This window comes from Nomascus leucogenys, chromosome 10, assembly GCF_006542625.1.
Source record: "Nomascus leucogenys isolate Asia chromosome 10, Asia_NLE_v1, whole genome shotgun sequence".
Classification (NCBI taxonomy): Eukaryota; Metazoa; Chordata; class Mammalia; order Primates; family Hylobatidae; genus Nomascus; species Nomascus leucogenys.
The window spans coordinates 26,432,378-26,456,061 of NC_044390.1; the positions used below are offsets into that span (position 1 = coordinate 26,432,378).

General features: G+C 35.3%; 1 protein-coding gene across 2 annotated transcripts in view; it reads right to left on the reverse strand.

The window, feature by feature from the left end:
• The window catches only part of SYT1 (synaptotagmin 1), a 561,665-nt gene extending 540,292 nt beyond the window's left edge, over positions 1–21,373 (reverse strand). The window contains exon 1 of one of the 2 annotated variants that reach the window (XM_030819920.1): positions 20,927–21,373. The gene's annotated coding sequence lies outside the window, so the exon portion shown is untranslated. The remainder of the gene's footprint in view (positions 1–20,926) is intronic. The other variant, XM_030819921.1, reaches the window with a different exon arrangement.
• Between the last annotated feature and the right edge of the window lie 2,311 nt (positions 21,374–23,684).

The window sequence follows — 23,684 nt, forward strand, 5'->3', positions numbered from 1 at the left end:
CAAAATAACTTACTTGAAAAGCAATACCAATCCAGGAATTTTGAGGAGGATAGCTTTTAGAACCAATTGCACTCACTCTATATCCATGAACCCTTAACGCTTCTCATTCTCTGACGTTTGTGAGTGCATTAGTAAGTCTTTCAATCATAGGAAAAAATAAAAAGATATTTTTCTATTTTCCTAGATGACTTGAAGTTAGCTCAACTTTTATTTACTTGCCTCAGGACAATAAATTAGCTGGCAAAGTGGCTGAGGAAGTATGTATAACATGTTAAAAAAATTAGCGTTATGCTAAGCTTTACCACGTATGAGGGAAGTTAAACTCCATTTCTTATAAAAAATTGATAGGAATGTATTTGTGAGCTTTCCACTGCTATCTTAATGTACTTAGAGGTCACAAAATCTAGGAAACACATAGAATAGATATGTATTTTGCTTCCATCATAAACCAATAAAGTCCAAATTCCCTTCTTGTTTCCACCCTTGGCCCCATTCAGTCTATTCTAGCAAGAATATTTTATTCTAAATGATACTTAAAATTATCGAAGTTGGTTGCGTTACTCATATGCTCAAAATCCTTTACTGGTTTCACCTCTCATTCCAAATAAAAAACAAAGTCGCCCGAGGGCCTTACACCATCTGGCCCTGTGTTTCCTCTCAGAAAAAAAGCTTTTAGTGCTCCCTCAGCCCACAGCACCCGGCCCACGTGGACGCCTTGCTTTCTTCGAAATCACCAGGCATAGCCTGATCTTTAACCCTAGCTTAATTCCTCACCTCTTCCAGATCTGTGGTGAAATGTGACTTTCAATGACAATCTTATTTAAAAATGTATTCTGCCTTCATATTCCCAACTTGGCACTCTCTACTCTCTTTTCTTGTTTTTTATTTTTATTTTTTTATAGCAATCATGAAGATAAAACTTATTAATAGCACCTGTCCTCCCTCTCTCTCCCTTCCTTTCCTTCCTCCCTCCCTTCCTTCTTTCCTTCCTTCCTTCCTTCTTTCCTTCCTTCCTTCCTTCCCTCCCTCCCTCCCTCCTTCCTTCTTTCCTTCCTTCTTCCCTCCCTCCTTCCTTCCCTTCCCTCCTTCCCCCTTTCTTCTCACTGTTCCCTTCCTGCCTTCCTTCCTTTCTCCACTTATTTTTCTGCCCCCACTGAAAGGTAAGTTATTTGAGGGTAAATAACTTATCAATACTGAAAAATTTTTAACTAATGCTCAGAGATTTTTGAATTAATGAAGTAATAAATGATCTAGATACTGGTGGATTGAAATCCAAATCCCCTAACATTTAACAGCTATGACCTGAAAGCAAATAGTATCATTTTTCTGTGCCTCAATTTTCTTATTTCCAAAATAAGCATGATAACAGTTGAAACTTCACAGAGGTTTTGAAGTAAGTATTAAATAAGCAATATACAAAAACAGTTAAAATAGCACCTGGTATGTAATGAAAACTCTGTACATACAAACTATTATTATTAAATTTGCTAAATTTTATAAACACTTTTAAAACTTCATATTTCTTCAGACATATTCCATATTTTTTCTTTTTGTTTTAAAATATTTTACATGTAGCTAACATATGCAAGCTCATTCTTAACAAGTTTACATTTTGAAAAGCTTTAATATTCTTAAGCTCAACAATTGCAGCCCCAAACCAAAGATATATTAAATATAATTATAAAATTTTATTTATAATGTCTGAATGTATATAGAAATGCAAACATTAAAATATAGATTATGATAAAGAGATTCAATTAGTAATGAAAATATTAAACAAACAAGATGTTATAAAATATGTTAACACAAGGATACTTTGCAGTATGAAAGAAGTGGAACGTTCACAAAAATCTTTAGACATGATCAACCTATAAAATCCTTTAACACACCTTACGTTCATTGTTACTATCATCACAAATTTCACTAGAAAAAAACTAAATTATCAAACTAAATTAGCTTAAAGTAAAAAATCACTTCAAATTAACATGTTTCACACAATTACTTAATGCTGCATTAATCAAAAGCAGTAGATACAGTTATTCCTAATATATAAAATATATAACTACACATTTAAAAATCATTGTAGATTGTATAAAGTAATATCTAATCCAACATAAATAAAATAATCTAACTGAAAATGTATAGACCATTGTGTATATCATGGAACGTTGATTTTAAATGTGATGTTTGCAAATGCAATATTTCTGTTAGGGGCTTTAAATATTTCTGTTAGAGAATATAAGAGGTTGGTAACAGTGGCTGACTGAAAGAAAACAGTGTCTGAAAAAAGACTAATTTTTCCATTTATATATTATTAGATTATTTGAGTATTTTAAATAATTTTATGGAATAACTTTTTATTTTAAAAAATTATTTTTATTTAAAAAACAAGCTAAATTATTTCTTTTAAAATATTTCTCTTTACTAGAAATGAATCATAATTTTCCTAAAAATATCACTTTCATGTGTATAGTATTAAGTATATATTGAATACATTCACAGAAGGAACAACTTTTTCAGTGACAGAACCCCTTGGCACTTTGGATGCCATAGAGATTTATAATATAATTGAAGACATGGTTAAAAACAGAGAAAGAAGAAAAGGTGGAAAGAAAGTGAAAGGGAAACGAGAAAGTCAAGAATGATTATCTGTTTCAGAGACAGATAACATTGGCTCAAATAATCCAAAACATTAGTTGGTCCCATTAAAGAGGAATTGGAATATATTATTATACATCATCTCTTCACTCTTAATTGTCTATGACAAAATGAGCATTTAAATTACCATATTTTATTTGAAACTTAAAAATGAGCTACCTGGTGATTTAATCTAGGGAAGCAGAGACTGAGAAAAGAAAGAAAGTCATATTTCACCTTGGAAGAGAAGACTTGACTACGTCTAACATCAGTTCATGAAGACTTATTACCAAAACCACACATTAAATTATTACACTTATTCAAAAGAAATATATAAGTGAGTGAGAAACGAATGAAAAAAATCAAGAAGGATGATACTTCAGTGATATCCACCAAAGATTTTTAAGTACTACTTTGTATGTGCCATGTATTGCTAGGTCGGTACTGGGGAAAAAATTGCAAACAATATAGAAATGGTTCCTGCAGTCATAGAGGCCTTAATTCAATCTTATTTTTTGCATTGTGGCAATAAACATCAATTGTTCACTGTTATAACATTATAATTTAGTGTATTATTGTTCGAAGAAAATACAGAAATACACACATATAATCTCAGAGATTTTTTGACACAGTTATTCTCAACTGGGTAATCAAGTACTAAGAGATTTTTTAAAGAAATCATCTGACCTTGTATTTCAGTAACAATCTCTACTTTATCTTTAGCTAGAAGATTTATTTTTCACTGCACTTTTTTAGATAGTTTCTGAAAATGTGTTTTCACACCCAGAGGATGTAAGATCACAGACTGTTCCCATTACAAAGAAAAGAAGCAAACAAGAAAAAAAAAAATCTATGATGCCATGATTCGGAGAAAACACATTATCAAAATAATTGGATAAAAACTCAAGGTTAAAATTTTAGCAATATATATTTAAAGCACTTCTCTACATCCCACTTCAGATTTCCGTCAACTAAATTTAGTCTCCTCAGTACCCTCACCTATGAGATATGAATTTATAAATATAATTCTTCTTTAAAATGACTTAAGTTTTCAATATTTTCAAACTTAATGTCTACTTAGGGTTTACCGAAATATTTTCATTTTGTTGCAATTATTTGTTCAAATCTCTCTACCACACAGAGTTTGCCAATTCTTGGCAGTTCTGGAGGAATTTTGGAAGGCAAATTATTCATACTACTATAATATGAAAAAACTGAATATTTACTCTCAGATATAAATAATAAAAATTTATTTTTAAAGAGTCAGCCATATCACATTGCTGAATTTACAATTTTAGTGTCTAATGATAGTAGATACACTCATAGAGTGATTAAATTTGTATTCAGATTGGATCCAATCACTGTGGAAAGCTCAGCTTTCTATTTTAACCAAGCCTGCTCATCCTCCCTCAAGTATACCAAACTACAATATTATTTTCTGTTTCCTCTCCAATATAGAAAACTTCATACTTCTTTAAAGATTAGGGAATAAAGAAAGCATCCATTTAAAGTTCACTCAGTCGCCTATGCATCTTATCATCTCCCCATTCATTCACCAAACGTTTTTGAACATCTATTATGTGTCAGGTGTTGAGTGTAACTGGCATTGTGGCTGCTTCCATAGAGCATACGTAGCCCCCGACCTCTTATGGCTTATGTTCTTAGTGGCTTCTCATGGCATTTAGTGAATAGTCTAATAAATAAATATATAATTTCAAATTGTGCAAATGCTATAAAAAATACAGGGTGCTATGGGAAATATAATGGGAGACAAACTTGTCATTGAGAGATCAGAAGTATCCTCTCTGATTTAAGCTGATGCCTGAGGGATGAGTCAAGTTTAGCAAGCCAAAAAAATCATCTTAGCATTTCTCTTGTCAAAGATGAGTCCTCGAATCAGCTTCTCAAAGAAAGCTGATACTCTTCTTCTATCTCCTTTTTTTTTTTCTATCTTTTCCCTTCCTCTGTCCTCTCCTCATCTCCTGTCCTCTTTTATTCTTTTGAAAGGCAAATTACCAAGTGAAGGTTACTTGGTTTCCCTAGACTGCATGAAGCTTACTCTCCCCAAAGCATAAATGGCTAGTGATATAATCAAGTTTATCTTTACAAACACAGCTAGAAAATGCCTGATTTTTGTGCATATTTTAGAAGTTTCCACCCATCAAGGCTAAATATACTCATTCTCTTTTTATTCAACAAGGTTTGATAATGTCTGTTATGTGCCAGACATTCCTTCAGTAAATGGGAATACAAAGAATAAGACACAATCTTTAAACCCAGTGAGTTCAAAACCAACAGGGGGTGGCTATATGAACAATAATCCTAAAACAACGTGACAAATATAATGCTGGAAATATGCTGAGAGTATTACATAAGCTTTGAACTACAGAGATGGGTTGGGAAAAATTTCTTTGAGAAACAGACATAAAAAAATAAATGAGAAATGAAGGGAGCGATATAAAATGGACGTAGTTAGGGATGGAAGTTGTTCACAGAGAGGGACAGGAGGAAAGTATTTGGGGGTGACAAGTACTGTGACGAGCCAAGAAAAATCAGTTATAATGGGTATATAGGAATGAGAGGCATTTCTTTTTGTTTTCTAATTTTGAGGAAGCTGCATGAGTATGTCAATCAGAAGAATAATCTGATCACATTTGTGTTCAGTGACTTGGGTGACTGTGAGGAAGATGAGTTGGAAGAAAGCAGGACTGTAAGGTAGAAAAACCAGTTGGAAAAAGGTTTGTTTTTTTCTTACAGTAATTAATGTGAGATTATAGAGAAAAAAATGAGCAATAGTTAGGAGGAAAATTTGGTAGGATGAAGGTGATTGGATGATGACAGTCAGAAAATAGCTAAGCTGAAAATTATTTTTATAATAAATATAACCCTTTCACTAGAAAGTTTAAGTTTCCAATTATGGTATAATAGACAAATTAGTCATTTTGGCCTTCTTATTGTAAATTGTAACTTAGTCTACAAAGAAAAAATATTTCCTACATGCACTTTAAAGGTATAAGCTTGTCATCTCTATGCAAATTGTTAAGACTGGTAGATTAATATTTTTTTCATTGGATGAGATGCATAGAGCTGTTCTAATTAATGGAGAGACAATTCACAGTTCATTTATTCATTTACTCAACAAATATTTATGGAACAACAAATATGTGTTGTTTTAGGCATTGGGAGATCAGGAAGAAAAAATTTAAAAATCTCTGTTACCATGGAATTTACATTCTAATGATCAAAGGGAGGCAATAAATAAATAAATTTATTTATTTAAAAACTGTATTCAAAGAGTGATAAGTGATAAGAAGAAAGATGTTGGGGAAGGGAGAGGAGATATAAATGTACTACAAGACTGGGCAGGAAAGACCACACAAAAATTGGGTAAACACAAAAGGTTTGAAGAAGTAATCAAAAGAGAATATAGAGGAAGCGCATTCCAGCCAGTGGGAAGGGGAAGAACAAAGGATCTGAAGCAGGAATGTAATATAATGACTAATTACTATCTGTGAGGCTCTGATCCACACGGATGAGGAAAACAGATCATGCCAGTTTTGTTGAAACTCCAAATCTGGTTGGGGAAGAAGTTACTAATCAAATAACCACCCAAATAAATATATAATCATAAATTGATAAATTCTGTAAAGGGAAAATACAGGTCACTATGAGGAGGTACAATGCAAAGTTCTGAGTGATTCTGAGAGGCAAAAATGTCTTCCCTGAATAGCTGATACCTATGTTGAGATCTGAAGGCTGCACAGAATTTAACCAGATAAAAGAGAAAAGAAAGCACTCCAACATCGTAATCAGCATGTGTTAAGATCCTGAGTCAGAAAAAAAATCTGGAATATTAAAAACCTGAAAGAAGGCCAATATGGCCAGAGTATCAGAACAAAGGAACAATATGATAAATGAGGCTGGTGAATAGGTAGGGCCAGATAATGCATGGACTTGAAAGTCAAGTTAAGGATAATAGATTTGAGAAGGCAAGTTGATTTGAATTATGGTGCTGCAATGAAGATAGAGAAAAGTAAACATATTCAAAAGATATTTATGAGTTAAAAATTTTATCAAGACTTACATATTCTGAATTTGAGATTAAAAATGAGAGACATGAAACAAATATAACTCTCAGGTTTCTAGATAACAAAATTAGATGAATGGTGCAATCATTCACTAAGATTGAAGACACTAGGGAAGGGCTAGATATGTTGATGAAGATGAGTTCAATTTGAATGTGTGAGTTTGAGATGTCTTTCAGCCATCTAAATAGATCTGCCATGTAGGTGGCTGGACTATGTGTCAGGAATCCTAGTAAGAGGGGAATGATTTAGTTCAGCTTCCAAATTTGCCAGGAGTGCTGGCCTTCTGAACCAAACACATATCATTGTTGGAGACTTAGATTTTTAAAAAGAGATGCTTTCATTAATGAATGAACTGAACACCTAACATAACCCCAAAGTCGCTCAGCGTATATCTTATGCATCACCTCCTGTATGAAGCCATTGCTGTTTCAGCTGTCATTCACTCTCATGTGTTTGCAGAAAGCTTTGCATTTTCCTGATGCAGCTTATCTCTTCAAATACTTGCCCATATCCTCTTCTTTCAAGCCTGGAGTGGGAATGGGTGTGTTATACTTCCTATATCCTTGTAATTAGGAGCCACGTGACTGGGTCTGGCTAATAGACTGTGAGCAGAAATTTTATGTATCTTTTACAGGGTCATAGTAGATAATTGCTGGTAAGAAATTCTGATGCTCTTCGCCCTACTGCAATGAATCCTTAAACCTTACATTGAGATGACAGCCTTATAAGACACTGGGGCACTGGAGCTCTCAGACTCTAGATTTTTGAATGACTATGTAAATCAGAGGACACTCTCCCCTATGTACTCTCCAAACACTCTGATCCTCAGTGGCTATGTGGTATGTTCAAGGAATAAAGCTTTTGTGCTGAAGCCCTTGAGGCTTTTGTACTGTTTGCTACCACAGAATATCCTACACAATGCTATTTCACAGCTCACATGTGAGCGAATCATTACTTCCTTATGATTTCACTCTTAACTAGATGGTACTCAATTCTTCTATGGGTGGCTAATGGTGTCTTGGAGTTTGTTTGTGTACTTTATTTTTGAGTAGATTAATGAATGACTGAAAGATGAAAGACATAATATTCAACTTTATTCACCACTATGGGAGTACTCAAATGTTAGAAGGGAAGCCAAAGGCTTTATGTGCTGGGTTACTCATATGTCTGATTTTCTTGGAGCAAAATGCCATAGTCAATTACAGACCTTCACATGTTAGCACTGAAAGGTGTCAGGGAAATCATTTAGTAAAATTCCCACATTATGTACTTGGTGACGGATTGACAGATTTTATTGTTATTTGTTTGTTTCTTAATTTGAATACAAAACTGTAAATACCTATGCTCAATCTTCATTGTCTATTTTTTCCATAGACTAGTTCTCCACTCACTATTTTAAAGGAAAAGAGGTAATCCCTTAGTCCTTTCGTGTATCCTCTTCTGATCTACAAGAAAGTTTACCCATAAAAAAAAAAAGAGTGCAATATATTAACCCCATGACAACCAAAAGGAAGCTTAAGAGCTATTAGCTGAATCCGTTAGAAGGTAGCCAACTGACGTGAATCTGCTTAAGAGTGGCCAATAACAGCATTGGTGCTAGATTCATTGTGGACTTAAAAATAATGCATTATAAATTCACACAAAATTACCTGTATGTGAATACAGCAAGAAGATTATAATTTTGAGGCCAGGTGTGGTGGCTCATGCCTGTAATCCTAGTTCCTTGAGAAGCTGAATCAGGGAGATCTCTTCAACCCAGGAGTTCAAGACCAGCCTGGGCAACATAGTGAGACCCTGTCTCTACAAAAAAATACAAAAATTAGCCAGGCGTGGTGGTATGCTCCTGTAGTCCCAGTTACTCAGGAGGCTGAGTTGGGAGGATCATGCGCTTGCACTCCAACCTGAATGACAGAGCCAGAATCTGTCTCAAAAAGAAAAAAAAGTACAGGCTCTTATACATTGTTAGATTGTAATATAAACTTAGTTAATCATGACCAGTACTTTTTTAATGAAATAGAAAAGGATAATTGAAAAGTATCAGAAAGCATAACAAGTAATATGTCATAGAACTTTTGCTAATAGTGTGTGTATGCGTATACTAAATTTGGATGCCAGTTAAAAATGTTAGAAAATATAGAGTTAGTGGATTTACTCATTGATATGGTTTAGCTGTGTCCCCACCCAGATCTCATCTTGAATTGTAGTTCCCAAAATTCCCACATGTTGTGGGAGGGACCCAGTGGGAGGTAACTGAATCATGGGGAAAGGTTTTTCCCATGCTGTTCTCGTGATAGTGAATAAGTCTCACGAGATCTGATGGTTTTATAAAGGGGCGTTCCCCTATACATGCTCTCTCTTTGCCTACCGCCACATAAGACATCCCTTTGCTGTTCCTTCATCTTCTGCCATGATTTTGAGGCCTCCCCACCCATGTGGAACTGTGAATCCATTAAACCTCTTTCCTTTATAAGTTGCCCAGTCTCAGGTATGTCTTTATTAGCAGCCTGAGAACAGACTAATACACTCATTCAATAAATATTCTATAAAATATTCACTCCTTAATATCTTTCAGGTACTGAAGAGTCAGAGGTGATAAAAATGTCATTGCAAAATTCTGAAAAACTGGCATTTACTAGAGGAGCCAGGTGCATTTAAAAAATCAAAATATACTATATATGCGTGTGTGTGTATATATACACACACACACACACACACACACATAAATATACACACACACACATATATATAGTATAACAAAATATTTAGGATACAAAAGAGCCTGATGGAACAGAGTAGTTTTGCAAAAAAAAAAAAAAAAAAAAAAAAACAACAAAAAAAACCCCTCCATTTTCAAAACATGTTATTATCAGAATATAATGTCTATAGAGAGCATTAGCAGAAAAAAAAGAGGAACATTTAAGATTGATGCTTTAATTATTACTTCATTACTGTGCAGCAGATTGAGTGGTATTGCAGTCTCACAAAAGTTAATACGCCTTTGTAGGAAACTGGTTTACTATCATATAGCGACCTAAGTAGACTTAGGTTATTGAGTTCTTGAAACCAGGATATGAGACTAGATAGAGGAAAAATAATTTCCGGTTAATGCTACAAGACCTGTGTTGTCTAAGTGATAATCGACACAAAATGATTTGTTTCATTATGTTTTCCGTGTTTATTTACTTTTGTTTCAAAATCTAAATTAGAGTTTTGTAGGATATAATCAAAAATATACTCAAAAGGAAATTGCATTGAAAAATGTCATGAATGTGATAAAAAGTTAAGGTGTTGACTTAAATTTATGGGAACAATAAAACTGGAGTTAGGCCATGTATTTAATTTCTTCAGAAATGAGGGGAAAGGGAAAAAATTATTAAGATTGAAGAAACGGAAGATATGCAGAAAGTGAGGAAAATACAGAATAAAAGAAAAGCAGTTACTCTTCTGAAGATAAAACTGGAGGATAAAAATATATGTCTACAAGACACCTGAGAATACATTTTAAAAGTAAAAGTAAAAACAGTGTATATTCTATGATTGTCGCCATAAAAAATGTAAGCATATGAACACACACTGGAAACATATTACACAGAAATGAGACAGCATATATTTAAAGCATGGTGAGATTATACATGATTACACTGTTTTGAAAATTTCTTAATACTGTTTGCAGATTATTTTTAATTAAAATATTAAGGCAGGGAAAACACATAAAACCAGTGTCTTTATACCTAAATAGACCAAACTAGTTCCCATTGTAGAGCTTCTGTACTGGTTGCTTCATTTGACCTAGGGGCTTTCCCCTGATAGTTATAGGGCTGGCTCCCTTTCCTTTTGGTTGATCACATTCCCCACTATTGCTCTGTTTTATTTATTCGCCTATTTTATGATTTTGTAGTATTTATTATATAAGTACCATAGCTATGTTTTCTTGTTGTTTTTAATGGTCTCTCTTCTTCCTTAGAATGTAAGCTCCTACGTGCAGGAAACCTGTCTACTATTTTTATTTCTGTATCCCCAGCATCCAAATGGTGTCTGGCATATAATAGGAACATCAACATACTTACTGAAGAAATATATTATTCCCAAATATTTCCTCTTCAATTCGGGGTATAGCAAAGATAAAAATGTATAATATATTTGTACAAATTGATAACATTTAATCTGTAGCATATATAGATTAGAACTTTAAAAACTCCTTGAAATAACCCCTCCATCCTTACAAAACTAATAAAAGTTTGAAATTCTCCTTTATACGCAAATGGCTCTGCAATTTGCTGTTCTTAGTTCTACTAAGCTGAATTTCTTCAAGTCTTGTAAAGGACTTTCTTCTTATCTTTGCAATGAGATGAATAAAGACTATCTACCCTTCTGCATTAAAAAGCGAGGAAGCCAAAGAGAGAAAGGCAAGGACATAACTAGAATTAATTAACACTCAACTCAGCCGATATCCTCTTATAGGTCGACTTTTCACACTGGTATTATCATACCAGTCGTTAAATTATTGAGTACTAGTGGTACAGTGGTGGGAAGGAGAATAGGCTTGGTTCTGACCACATGGTGTGAGTTCCCATTTCCACCTATGACTGAAGCCAGCGTATTCACGAACTTTATGGTCACATGAGCACCAAAATCCCTTTTCTTGCTTAAGCGTTTTGAGTCAGGTGGCATTTTTACAAGAGAAAGAATTTCTGAAAATAAAAAAAGAGAAAGAGAGAGCAAAGGTGGTCAAATCTACCACATAGTAACAGGGTACCAGACAATTTGCAAACATTATTGCATTTTGATTCCTGGGGAAATATCTTATTGAAGTTCACCATTCCAGAGTTGGCTATCTGAATCCAGGTCTCTAAGTTTCATACTTTTATCCTATTGCCATCATGCTCATATTGACCTAACCTATAAAGTGGATCAATTTGCCTATCACTATTTAATCTCTTCTAGGTATCTCTACCTCTTTGCCACCATATATTCTCTTCTTTTGCCATTTATGATTTTATTGATTGTGTGACTACCTATGATTGAGTATTGGCTCTGTAAATAGGTAGCTTGGGTTTAATTCTACATCTTACTACATAATGTGACCCTGGGAAGTTACTCAATTATTACTTTTCCATGACTTTCTCACTTAAAAATTATGAACAAATTAGCACAAATCCCAAGGAGTTATTGAGAATATTAAATGGGATGGAGCATGGAAAGTATATAGAAAAGTGCCTGACATATTGTAAGAAACAATATGATTATCTGTATTCATTCAAATATCTCCATTAATACCTATCCTATGTTTCATATAATTTTGTATTCTTTCTATAGGCCCTTCCCAACTAAAATTCCTGTTTTCTTAAATCAAATTAGCTACAAACACACTTATATTAATCCGCATTGCAATGGTGTGGCTATTAGCTATTGCTCCCAAATGTGTTTCTTAACAAAAGAATTGCCAACTGATAGACTTCACATTTGAATTGAATAATAATTATGGTTGGGTTATGTTCACTTAGAGCAGAATGTTTAAACACTCTACCTTGGAATAGAAGATAAAAAGTATCAATAGATTCAACAACTTCCACTAATGTTGTGTGAAGGAACAGCAAGAAGATGTGTATGAATATCAATGAGGAGAATAATAAGAGATAAATTTGGAGAGTTAGTGATAAAGCTACAACACTTATGATTCCAATCACTTCTCATTGCACCCTACTTGGTCGCTTGGAACTATGGAGTTTACAAATAAGAAAACAAATAAGGTGACTTATCTAACATCACAGTGATATAGCAATGACTAAAGGTCAAATTAGCCTAGTGACTCAAGCTTAGTGACTTTTCTTGTAGATTACAAAAATGTCCCTTGAATAATTTTAAAGCACAAACTCAATTTATTTTGCAATTAGAGTCACAGAAGAAATGATGGTATATCAAATCTTTCTTATTTTTTCAGTGGGATAAAGAAATACTATGTATCCTATACTCAATAATGATGTTAGATAAGCAAAGGCAAACTAGTTCTTACATATAAGGAGAATTACAAAACATGCTTTTCCGCCCTTTATTAAGTGCTGAGGCAGTAAGTTCCAACAGACAAAAAATATAAGAGGCTTTCTAAATTTGTAATTGCAGGCAAGTAACAACACTTGAGTCTCCTTCATTGCATCTGTAAGAGCGAGAACCTCTTCATTATCAACATCAAACAAGGCAACAAAATAAATAAATAAATAAAAATACAGTGCTGCATGCCTGTCATGAAAATAATAACTTGTTACCACTGCAATAGCAAAATAGAAAATAAAGAAAAACATGCCAAGTAGTACATGCCAGTTTTTCGGATTCTAAAACATTATTGTCTCTCTGCAAAAAGTTATGGTTTAGAAATTATCAGCAAGCCCTTTACATGCAAAATTTTAAAAACATTCAAATCATGACACATTCCATTTAAGTGTGCCAATTACATAAACAAATTAAAAGGCTGCTCCTTTATTTATCTATACATATATTTTGTGAAGCTAACCTAAAACGTATGCAAACTAAGAATTACATTTCTTAGTTGTTGACACAAAATAAATCCAGCCGGTGAAGATTACTATGGGTCAAAAGTACTAAACCTTCATTAAGTGATTCTATAGGAAAATATTTAATTAAGATGCAAAAAAAGAAAGGAAAGACGAAAGAATGAAGAAATGAAGGAAGAAGGGCAGTGTAGGAAGGGAAGACATGAGAAAGGAATAAAATGTACAGAAAGGAAGGGAACACAAAGGAATTCCTATATCATTCTTATAACCAGAGAACTGAACAAATCTTTCCTATTCAGGCTGTGAGTTGTAATATGCTTCAATGCATACAGGTCTAAAAGTCCAGAAATCAAGAGAAATAAAACTGTTGCTATGTGTTCAATATATAAATGATGAAACAGATTCTCAAAGGCATAAAAGAACTTGTCTCATCCACTTTTGCCTGAAGGAGTCAGCTCTCTCCTGTCATTAATATTCATTCTGTGTTGTCTAAGAGTGGTTCAGAAAGTATCTAAGATTCTCCAGAAAAAAAAAAAAAAGTCATTGGAAACTTGCATATCAAGTACTTTTTGACAAAACAATTTAAAAGCAGGGCAGTTTTGTCAATTTAAGGGTATGCTGGCTTTGTACTGAAATGTCACTTTTTGAATTATCAGGCTCAGATGTAGCTCAAGGTGAATGCTTGGCTTTTTAAATTTAACATTATAATTTAATAAAACCACTAAAAATAGGTACATTATTTGTAATGTCATATTGTTAACTAAGCTTTTAACAGAAGAATTTCCTGTACACAGACAGATAAAACCCTAGTACTTTCAGGCATAAAATGATCTGGTTTATACATATTTAAATATAAAAACTTGAGGCCTCGGATTCTGAACATTGGTTAAAATAGAAGGGTGATGTTATGCTATTTATAGAAGAGGTCTCAGTGTTCTAGAAATATGCTCTAATGCCCAATGGTTCACTTTATTCAGTCTTCAAATCTGATGAAAATGCTAGGGATTAGGCAGAAAGCCAGCCTTGTAAACTAGGATCTGGCAGACATTCCAAGTCAGAAGCAGATTTCAATGCTTTGCTTCCTTGTCTTTCTCCTGAGAAACTGTGTCAACTTTTCTTCCTAATAATCTTGATAACTCAAAACCTGATTGCTAGAGCTCAACTATCCCTTAATAAGCTGTTATAGCACTTGTCCTTGCTTCAAAGGCCATTAAATCATTTGTCTAAAAATATTTCTAGATAAGTTTTTTTTTCCCTCAAAAATAAGCAGGTAGACAGTTTCCATATTTCATAGGAGGTAAGCAAGGACCATGTCCACTGTTTGTATGGCATAGGGTATTGGAGACCAGTACATCATGAGGGAAAAATATACTCAATTAGCTCTTTCTACTTCTCAAAGAGAGAGCAGACAATTCTAAATTGATATTTTAGTGAGTGTTGCCCGCTGCTGTGATGTTACCTTATTGTTTACACTTGCAGAAACTCTCACATACAATTGTGTCTGAAAAATACATTATTAATAATCCATCCTAAAAGCAAGCTCGTGGGTGATGCTTCATAATATCTAGAGATTTTGTAGAAAAACAAATTGTCAATTATCTGGGATAATGACCATGAAGCATGTGCTTATTTAAGGGTCTCCAGACACAGATGGATTTTGAAAGTATGATTTGAAACACTTTTTAAACAATCCTTTCAGCTTTATCCTCAGGTGTTAAGTTAAAAAAATACTATACTGACTCATGGTTTAACAGCTTCATCTTTTGCTTGGATCACTTGTGAGTAAACAAAAGAAATTCCAAGAAAGAAAAGCTATTTCATAAATTATCCTAAAATTATACAAGATTCAGTATCGTGTTTTAAAAGTGCTCACGTAAGTACAGTTCTGCATGTTTTAACTGAGTATTCATGTCCTTTTGCCTTCATGTTGATGAAAAAATATGTCAAGGAATCTCAAAGCAGCAATCAGTCAATCCAAGTACCTGTTTCCTACCCACAGTAGGCATGGAGTGACATGCAAAGAGGATGGCCCAGAGGAAATGAGCCTCGAGTAAAACAAGAGGCTGTTCCTGGAGGCCACATCATGAGAACTTTCACCAGAGTTTTCAGGTCATTTGTCTGCTTTCCTTTCTATTCCCGAGGGACTGAAATGATGGCTGCTGTCAGGGAGCATGATCGAAGAGGACAGGAGACTATACTTGTCATGTAAGCAATTGCAAAATAAGAATGTTTACATTTCAAACTCTGCAAATGTGTTTGCATTTGAGTGCATTTGTGCATTTTACCTTTGATTTCAAAAGAGAAAGAAAACATTTATCTATCACAGGAAATAAGACACAATTACTTTTACTTATATAATACCCTTTGGCAAAAAAAAAGTATCGGAACTCTAAGCACTTTAAAATTATTAACAAAGCATATTTCACAAGTACAGAAACAGGTTCTTTGAGGTAAGGTATGACCAAGTTCAGTACCATACCTGAGTTTAATTAAGTGGATATTTCAATCAGAAATTAATTTCTAATGGAGGCACTTAGCTAAATGTCCTGTTTACAGTATTTAAGATTGCCGTAGCATGGTTGCAAGCTAGTATCTGTGATGAAATGTTGTCCAACAGGGCTGTTATGAACTCTTGGAAATTATATCTTAACCAAGTAGTTTCACCGAATTCTTACACTAGTTTATAGGCCATTCCCATTCTGCACGGAAATTCCCCAGCTGTCATTTTGTACAAACAGCTAAGAAATAGAAGCCATGTTTTTTATCTTCATCTGCTTTATGATTTTCTAGAGCTCCTCTTTAACAAAATGCCTTTTTATGTGTATAAGTAATATGTTAAACATAAAACATACCATATGTGAGACATTTGTAGGAGTGACCAGTATGCTTTCTTTGTATCTCCACAATAGCAGTAACCAAAAAAATAAACTTTGACCTTTCATTTGCATTATTAGTAAAGTATGGAAATCAGCAATTAGAACTTGAGGCTTAAATAAATATAAAAATTAGAGCAATTACAGAAATAATTCTTTAAAATATCTGTTTTGCATTTGTCAAAGACATGCTAGAAAATTCGTTTCTAACACTACATAAATGTGTTATTTTACTTTAATGTAAGTTTTAATTTCTTCTGAAACTCTCTTAAATATTGTTTTTCTTTTAAATAATGTAATGTAGATGCCATTTTAAAAGTAAGATTCTTTGCAATAGAATCTCTAATATTATATTTTAAATTGCAGAAATAGCATCTCTAGTGTTTACCATTTCTACAACATAGCAATATATTTATTGTCCACTTTAAAGAAAAGTTTTCCTTTTTTAATAAAACAAAAGTAAATTTTATTGATATAGACAGGAAGTGATGGCATGCTCTCTTACTTCTAATAGGTAGCATACGTTTGCACTATAATTTTAAATAAGTTTATTTTGTATTGCTAGTACATATGAATGGAGTGATGTTCATATACCCAGCTACCACAGTTTATCTTATAGTCCGTATAAAACTAGCTCCTCAAGAACACTCTTAAAATGACCAGCTGAAAGAAAAATGCTGGTTTTCTTTTTTGGAAATGTTAAATTTCTGCTTAAGGAAATGGACGCACTTAGTGGAGAAGTTTAAGTCAAGTTTGCAAAAAGACTGAAAAAATGTTGATCATTTCTTGAGGAATTTAATGAAAACATATCAACCCACATTCTCCCACCCAATGCGATGATAATCATGCCATTCAATTACATAAAAAATTAAGAATGTTTACCTTAATGCAAATATTGAAAGAAACATCTGCCAAAAGCCTTAGAAAGACAGAAGTTTTACCAGCCATCATATCTAAATCATGTAAAAATATGATTTCAACTTATTTGTTTCCTGTATAAAGAAGTGCATCATCTTGTACTGAGAGTTTTTTCAATCATGATACATATAAAAATCATTTCTGCCCAAAGCCATAGAACCCCATTTTAAAAGAAAAAAACTCTAGGCTCTCATTAATATTATCTCTGAGTATTCCCAGACTTTCAACCAAAGAACCATTAAAAGCATTCCCAAGACACCGTCATCTTTCTTTAAACGGTACTTTGTACATGAATAGCCCCTAGTTTCAGCAAATTATAATCTACTGTCCATGAGTTTCTAATCCTTTTTGAAAAAGTTATATAATTTTGGAATATATATACACACAAATATATGCATATATATGTACACACAAATATATGCATATATATACACACACACACACACATATCCTTAAATTCTAGCTGAAATTATTATTTAGATTGCCATATACTTTGTCTCTGTTTAAATGGCTTTGGTCAATTTCAATGAAAAAGATTCAGCTAAAATCAGCCACGTCATGTATTGAACTTTTGGTACAGATATATTTACGACAAATAAATTATTAAAAAATTTTAAAATATCACAACTACATCAGATATTTAATTTTAAAAAATATTATATTTTCAGCAGAATGCATGCAAGACCCATACCTACATTATACAATGGCAGAAAGTCTAACTTTGGTATGGGTTTTTGGTAATATTAGACAAAGATTTGCTCCATTATATAATCAAACTGTTTTTCTTTCTTGTTACCCCCAAATTACTTAATTATTACCATTAGGAAAATAAATATTATGTTTCAATTTGGAATTAGTGATAGCTCTTCTTGGCTGTTGCATAAACTGGAAATCATAAGAACTATATTTCAGGCTCGTATAATTGTCTGCATTAAGTGTTTGTTCTTTAAGATTAGATGGCTCTAACTGTTTTGGGAATTTACTCAAAATCAATTTAATATACTGACATCAAAAGTGATGAACTGATATTATGTTAATGGTGTTATTAGGCTAACAGGAAGTTCAAATTAACTTTCAGATTTCTAATATGTTCTACATTTTATTTTATTAATCTTCCAGCTCATCTTGCATATAATTAATACAAGCATATAATTAATACTATTTTTTAGTTTTATTTTCAGTCTAATATGCAAATCGTATATATACGATGTTATTCATTTTCATATTTGTTGATTAGAACTATCTGATAATTTGACCAGATGAAATAACTAATATTCTCCATTATGAAATGAAGTTCAAAACTACTCAGCAACAACTCTCAATCGTGTGGTATTTTTGTGAAATTAGTATTTTAGGATTTTCCCTATATATTAGCAGTCTTCAATTCTGACAAAAATACTCCGAGGCATGATTATCATATTTACTCTGAAACATTAATGAGATTTACTAAAATATCCTATCAAAGGGAGAAAAAAATAAAGATTCTATGAAATTGTGACATTAGACTATTTTGTAGGATAACAAAGTAAGAATTTCCTGTAATATATCATGTAAGGTCTCTCCACAATCCACTCACTGTATATTGGAATTAGTTCTGATTTCCAATATATAGATATTGAATTTTTAGAAGTATGTGAAAAACTACTCATATCCATATTTTTAGATGTTATTTTTATAATTAACATTTGTAAAGAGTCATGAAAATAAATGTCACAAACCAAGCCTAAATTTTCACATATTCCTAAGACAGTGGAGAAATGAGAAAATAAAATCTTATTTTTCTCATATGAAGGCAGCTGGCTTCCTTTTTGTACATCTTTTCATGTCTAAACTTGTTAATTCAGTTGTACATACACGTGAGGTAATTAAGTGATTGTCCCTTTGTCCTTGTAACCAAAAGGTGGCACCTCTAAAAACCAGAGTTAGCTTTCAACAGAGACACTTTTTTTTTTTTTTTCATTTAAATGTCAAAGCCCTAGAAAGAAAATCGTTTTTCGTGACTTGGTAATTCTATTTAGGTAGGAGAGATCATTGCCTCAAATGCAAAATGGTTTGGAAAATAGTACACATTACACTGATGGCAAATGAATTCAGTTTTTCTCTAAGTTGGTGTGTAAACTTATATATTAAAGATACGTAGTGAAAAAATACTCTCTGAGATACAAAATTAGTGTGGAAGGCCAGGCAGAGTTAAGATAGAAGATTCTCTTTTCTTATATCAAGTGGACTTCTAGAAAAAAAAAGTAAGACTCTGCATTTCCCCTGATAAATTAAAAGAAGTGTTTTGTATACTAACATCTGCTGATTTCTCTGTATTCAGGTAAGACCCACTTGGAATGCTTTCCTATTACATCAAACGAGGCACTTCTCTATACCTCCTTACATCTGACAGTACTGTTGCTTAGCTGTCCCTGATGAATAATAAGAAAAGAAAGCTTATATCCTCATTGATGGAATTAGAGACTGCTGAAGCTGCTGTAAAGGCTCTGTCCAACAAGTACCATTTACTTGACCTATTATGCAGACAGCCAGGGGCATGTTGGTGTTTTGATATATTTTTCTTTCTTTTAACAAGACGTTACAAAAATGTTTTCCCCTTCAGGATTTTTAAAATTTAGGCTATCTTTCTAGCATCACTTTCTAAACTTTGTTCCAGTACAGGAGGATTCTTGTCCAACTGAGCCTCCATATGCCTTCTAAAGGGAGTGCTGAATATGTATAAACATCATGTTTACATCCATTAAATATTGTCCTATTAAAAGAAAATAAAGCCAGGCATAAGTTTGGTATCCAGACAATAAAATGCAAATAGATAGTAGAAAGGTAGAATAAAGTGAAAATTCATACACAAATGTAGCTTCCATACAAAAGTTAAACAGCTGCTTTATTTCACGAAAGGGTTAATACTGGAGAAAGTGAATATCAACATGTACACAAAGCTAACTAGAAGATTAGCTTTCTCAAAGTAGAAATCCAAGCCTCCCTATAAAATTGTTGTCCTTTGCAAATGTTTTGAAACTTTACATTTTTTGATCCCCCAACAACAGGCCATACCAAGAAACCTCAGGAAAGTAATAATCTATTTTAATTGTTTTTTTCTTACTCAAGAAACCTTTCAAAGTTCAGATATTAACACTGATGTGCAATACCAAATTGTTAGCCCCACAGGACAGATGGAAACAGGAAAAGTCAGATGGTTGGCACTCAAAAGCAACAGCAATTAAGCAGTTGAAAGTGGATTGGATTGTCCGTTTATTTTTGTTCCATTTGAACGCATCAAGTGAGAGACATAGCCTCTTGCAAGGAGGAAATCAAGTCAAACTTGACGCTTCCTCTCTCTGACAGCCCAAGCTGGACTGCTTGTCTACTCCCCTTATTCAGTTTAATCGTTTTCTGTGCTCTGATTTTCGCAGAGCTTGTATTCTATATTGTTTACGTCCCCCCCCATATCCCTCTCCCCAACAGAAAGAAATCTTTCTCCTTTCTTCACTCCCCCTCTTTCCTCTAAGAAAGGCAATCCCCTCCAGGAGGAGAAAGAAACCCTGTGCGTGCTTAGGGTGGGAGGAGGGCGAGAGGGGAGGTGTGGGAGAGAAAGAGAGAAAAGATTGAGATTGGGGGTGGGGGACGGAGGAGAGAGAACAAGAGAAGGAAAGAGGAAGCAAGAAGATGGGGGATGCCCAACATCAACTCCAGGCTCTAAATCACGGGCGCTGTGCAAAGTGCTTTTCCAGGAGATGCACATGTAGTCTCATATTTCTCACAATAGGCCACCCAGGGATCCCTCCCTAGGTCTCGGACTCCCACCACTAAAACCCAAGTGTATCGAGAAGAAAATCTTTGGGATGGATTCGAGCAGATAGGCACCGCCGAGGTGGCCGCGCCGCCAGTCCCGCTTCCTTACCTGGAGGGCGGACCGGGAGGTGGTGCCGGGTCTCGGTCCCCAGTGCTCTCCCCGCGTGGACCGGCGCGAGACACACGCGTACTCTCGCTGCCTCCGCTCTTGGAGGGGCAGCCTGCAACACAAAAGGGGTGTGTGGGTGTGGGTGTGTGGGAGGTTTTCCAGGGCCACCAGCTGGTCCCAGCTGGTCGCCCCCACCCTACACACACCCCTTCGGGGCGCCGAGCCCCCCTCTCGGCTGAGCACCACCCTGGGGACTTGCCCGGGGTGCAGCCTCAAGTTGCCGCTGCTAACTGCTGCTGCCGCTGCCGCTGCCCCTGCTGCAGGAGGAGGTGGAAAGACACTGGGGGCAGTACTCGGTCTAGAGCATCCCCACACTGCAGCTTCTCCAGGAATCCCTCCAGTGAGGAGGCGTCCGCCTATCATCTCCCAGCCCCAGCATCCTGATTGGCTCCACCTCGGGTACGCTGCGCCAAGGAGCCAATCCCCGCGCACTAATAATAGGTGGATCAGCTCAGCCAACATCGCCCATCCCAGTTCTGTTAGTGTCTCTCCATCCCCACAGCGGACAGAGACCTGGGAAGCGGGGTGGAGGCGGGTTGGGGGAGGGGGTGAAGTAAGAGGGGAACAGATCCCAAGGAGACACAAGCAAGGGCATCCGATAAAACCTCTGGGTAGACTCAGGAATGCCCCACAACCTGTTCAGCAAGCCGTATGCACAGGAGAAAGAGAGCATAATACAAAGGTTTTTTTTTTTTTTTTTTTTTTTTTTTTTTTTTTTTTTACTCTCAATCAAAACCTGCCCTGATACTGAGCATGCCCAGACTGCAACAGCGACCTAGGAGTTTCTATGTGTGTGGGTTCGCCAGCTGTGGGTTTTTGAAAAGCTGGGACCGGGGACAGGAGAGGCAGAAGTTTGTCTTTGGCCATTTAACCCGGCGGAGTTGTGAAAGCTGGGCAGGGTGGGGATGTGAAAGGGTTCCGCACAAGTGTCCTCAAACTGAGCCGCGGGGAGGTGGCCCACCTGGCTGCCGGAGGCTCATCATGCTGTTCTTCTGGGGTTCCGGGTTGGAAGCGGGGGCTGGATAAGCTGAGCTTTGCTGGAAACCTGGGGACTTCCCGCGAAGGGTGCGGTGGAGCCGAGATGCAGGAGAAGCAGCTCCGTCCCATAGGTGGGGCCGGGAGCGCGACTCCACCCATCAGCGCCGGCTGCCAGGCCGTGGAGAGTGCACTGGGAGTTTCCATTGCAGCGACCAATAAGTTTGTACACTTGGGTTAAGTGCAACATTGTTGGAGATGCTTTTTATTTTTATTTTTTCATTTTTATTTTTTGCTACCCCCCCCCCCCCCCCATCTCTCTCGACCCCTTGCCAGAGCAGTGACGACTAAAGCATAGATTCTCTCCCTGCTTCCTCTCTTCCCAGCTGAACCGTTCTGCTCGGAAGTAAGAAGCTTTTCCCTTGTGAGGGCGGTGGTGACCTGATTGTCTCTAAGCTCTCAGGCAATTTATAGCTTGATAATACCGAGATACCGAACAGGAAGGCTCAGCGGGTGGGGGGAAGGGACCGCGCGCCAGGCTAGGGCGGGAGCGGAGCCCAGCTGGGAGAGGGGCCCGTCCATTATCTGCTCCACAGGTGAAAGGCTTTCAAAACGGAGAGAACTATTTCCCTTTCTCACTCCCTCAACCTCGTTTAAAGGCCTTTGAACCTCTTATTTGTTTTATTTAGAAATCCTAGCATTTTGTGTAAACCTGATGAATAGCTACAAATGAGAACTCTCCTAATTGGGTTCTTTATTTTACTGAGAAGATTATTTTGGCATCTCAGGTAGGGAAATAAATAGCTATCTCAATTCCCCAAACCCATCCACTTTGAACTGGAGTTTTATTAACATTGGTGTGCAAAGGTAAATGTAGCAAGAATTCAATTAACAGTAACACATTTCTTCAAGTTTTTAATTAAATCTCTTCTACTTATGTAATGTTTAAGATTAAGATCCTTATTCTAAGTATATGGGAAAAGAAGGCAACGTGATATAAATATATCCTTCTAAGTGACAAACACTTGTGTTTGGGCTGTGCTTGAATAATAGGAAGTTTAACATTAGAGGTAGAAGTGTAAAAATAATGCACCCCAGACTTGTGATTTCATGTAAATATTCACTTTCTATTTTCCAAAATAGTCTCCAAACCTTATTTTAAAATCATTTCATAGCTGGAGAAATAAGATAATAGAATTTGGTCTAAATTTTATTTCATTTATTTAGTGAAGGAGAGGAGGAGGAGAAGAGAGAGAAGGAGGAAAAACAACAGGATAAAAAGGAGATGAAGAAGTTGGAGAAGGAGGAAGGGGAGGAGAGGGAGGAGGCTGAGGTGGAGGAAAAGGAGAAGAAGGAGGAAGAGAAGACGTAGAAGAATTAAGTAACCCTGTAATTTTGTTGTCCAATAAATATCTTTGGATGAAAGGATTATTATAATATCCACTTAATATGGATCTTTATTCTAAATATATGCCTAGCATACTTTCTAGATTCCAGTGATTAAAACGGCACATTTATCCTATTTACCAATAGCTGAACGTAGAAAAAAAGTATGCTTATTTTAGAAGAAATTAGTCAATCGAATACAAATACAGATTTTAAAATTTCTGCTCCAGACACTGATTTTGTCATTAATATTTTAGTCAATTTATTTTCCTGTTTACTTCACATCTTACCTAGCAATCTTTCTATTTCAGTGGCCAGAATCCTTGGCAACACGAAT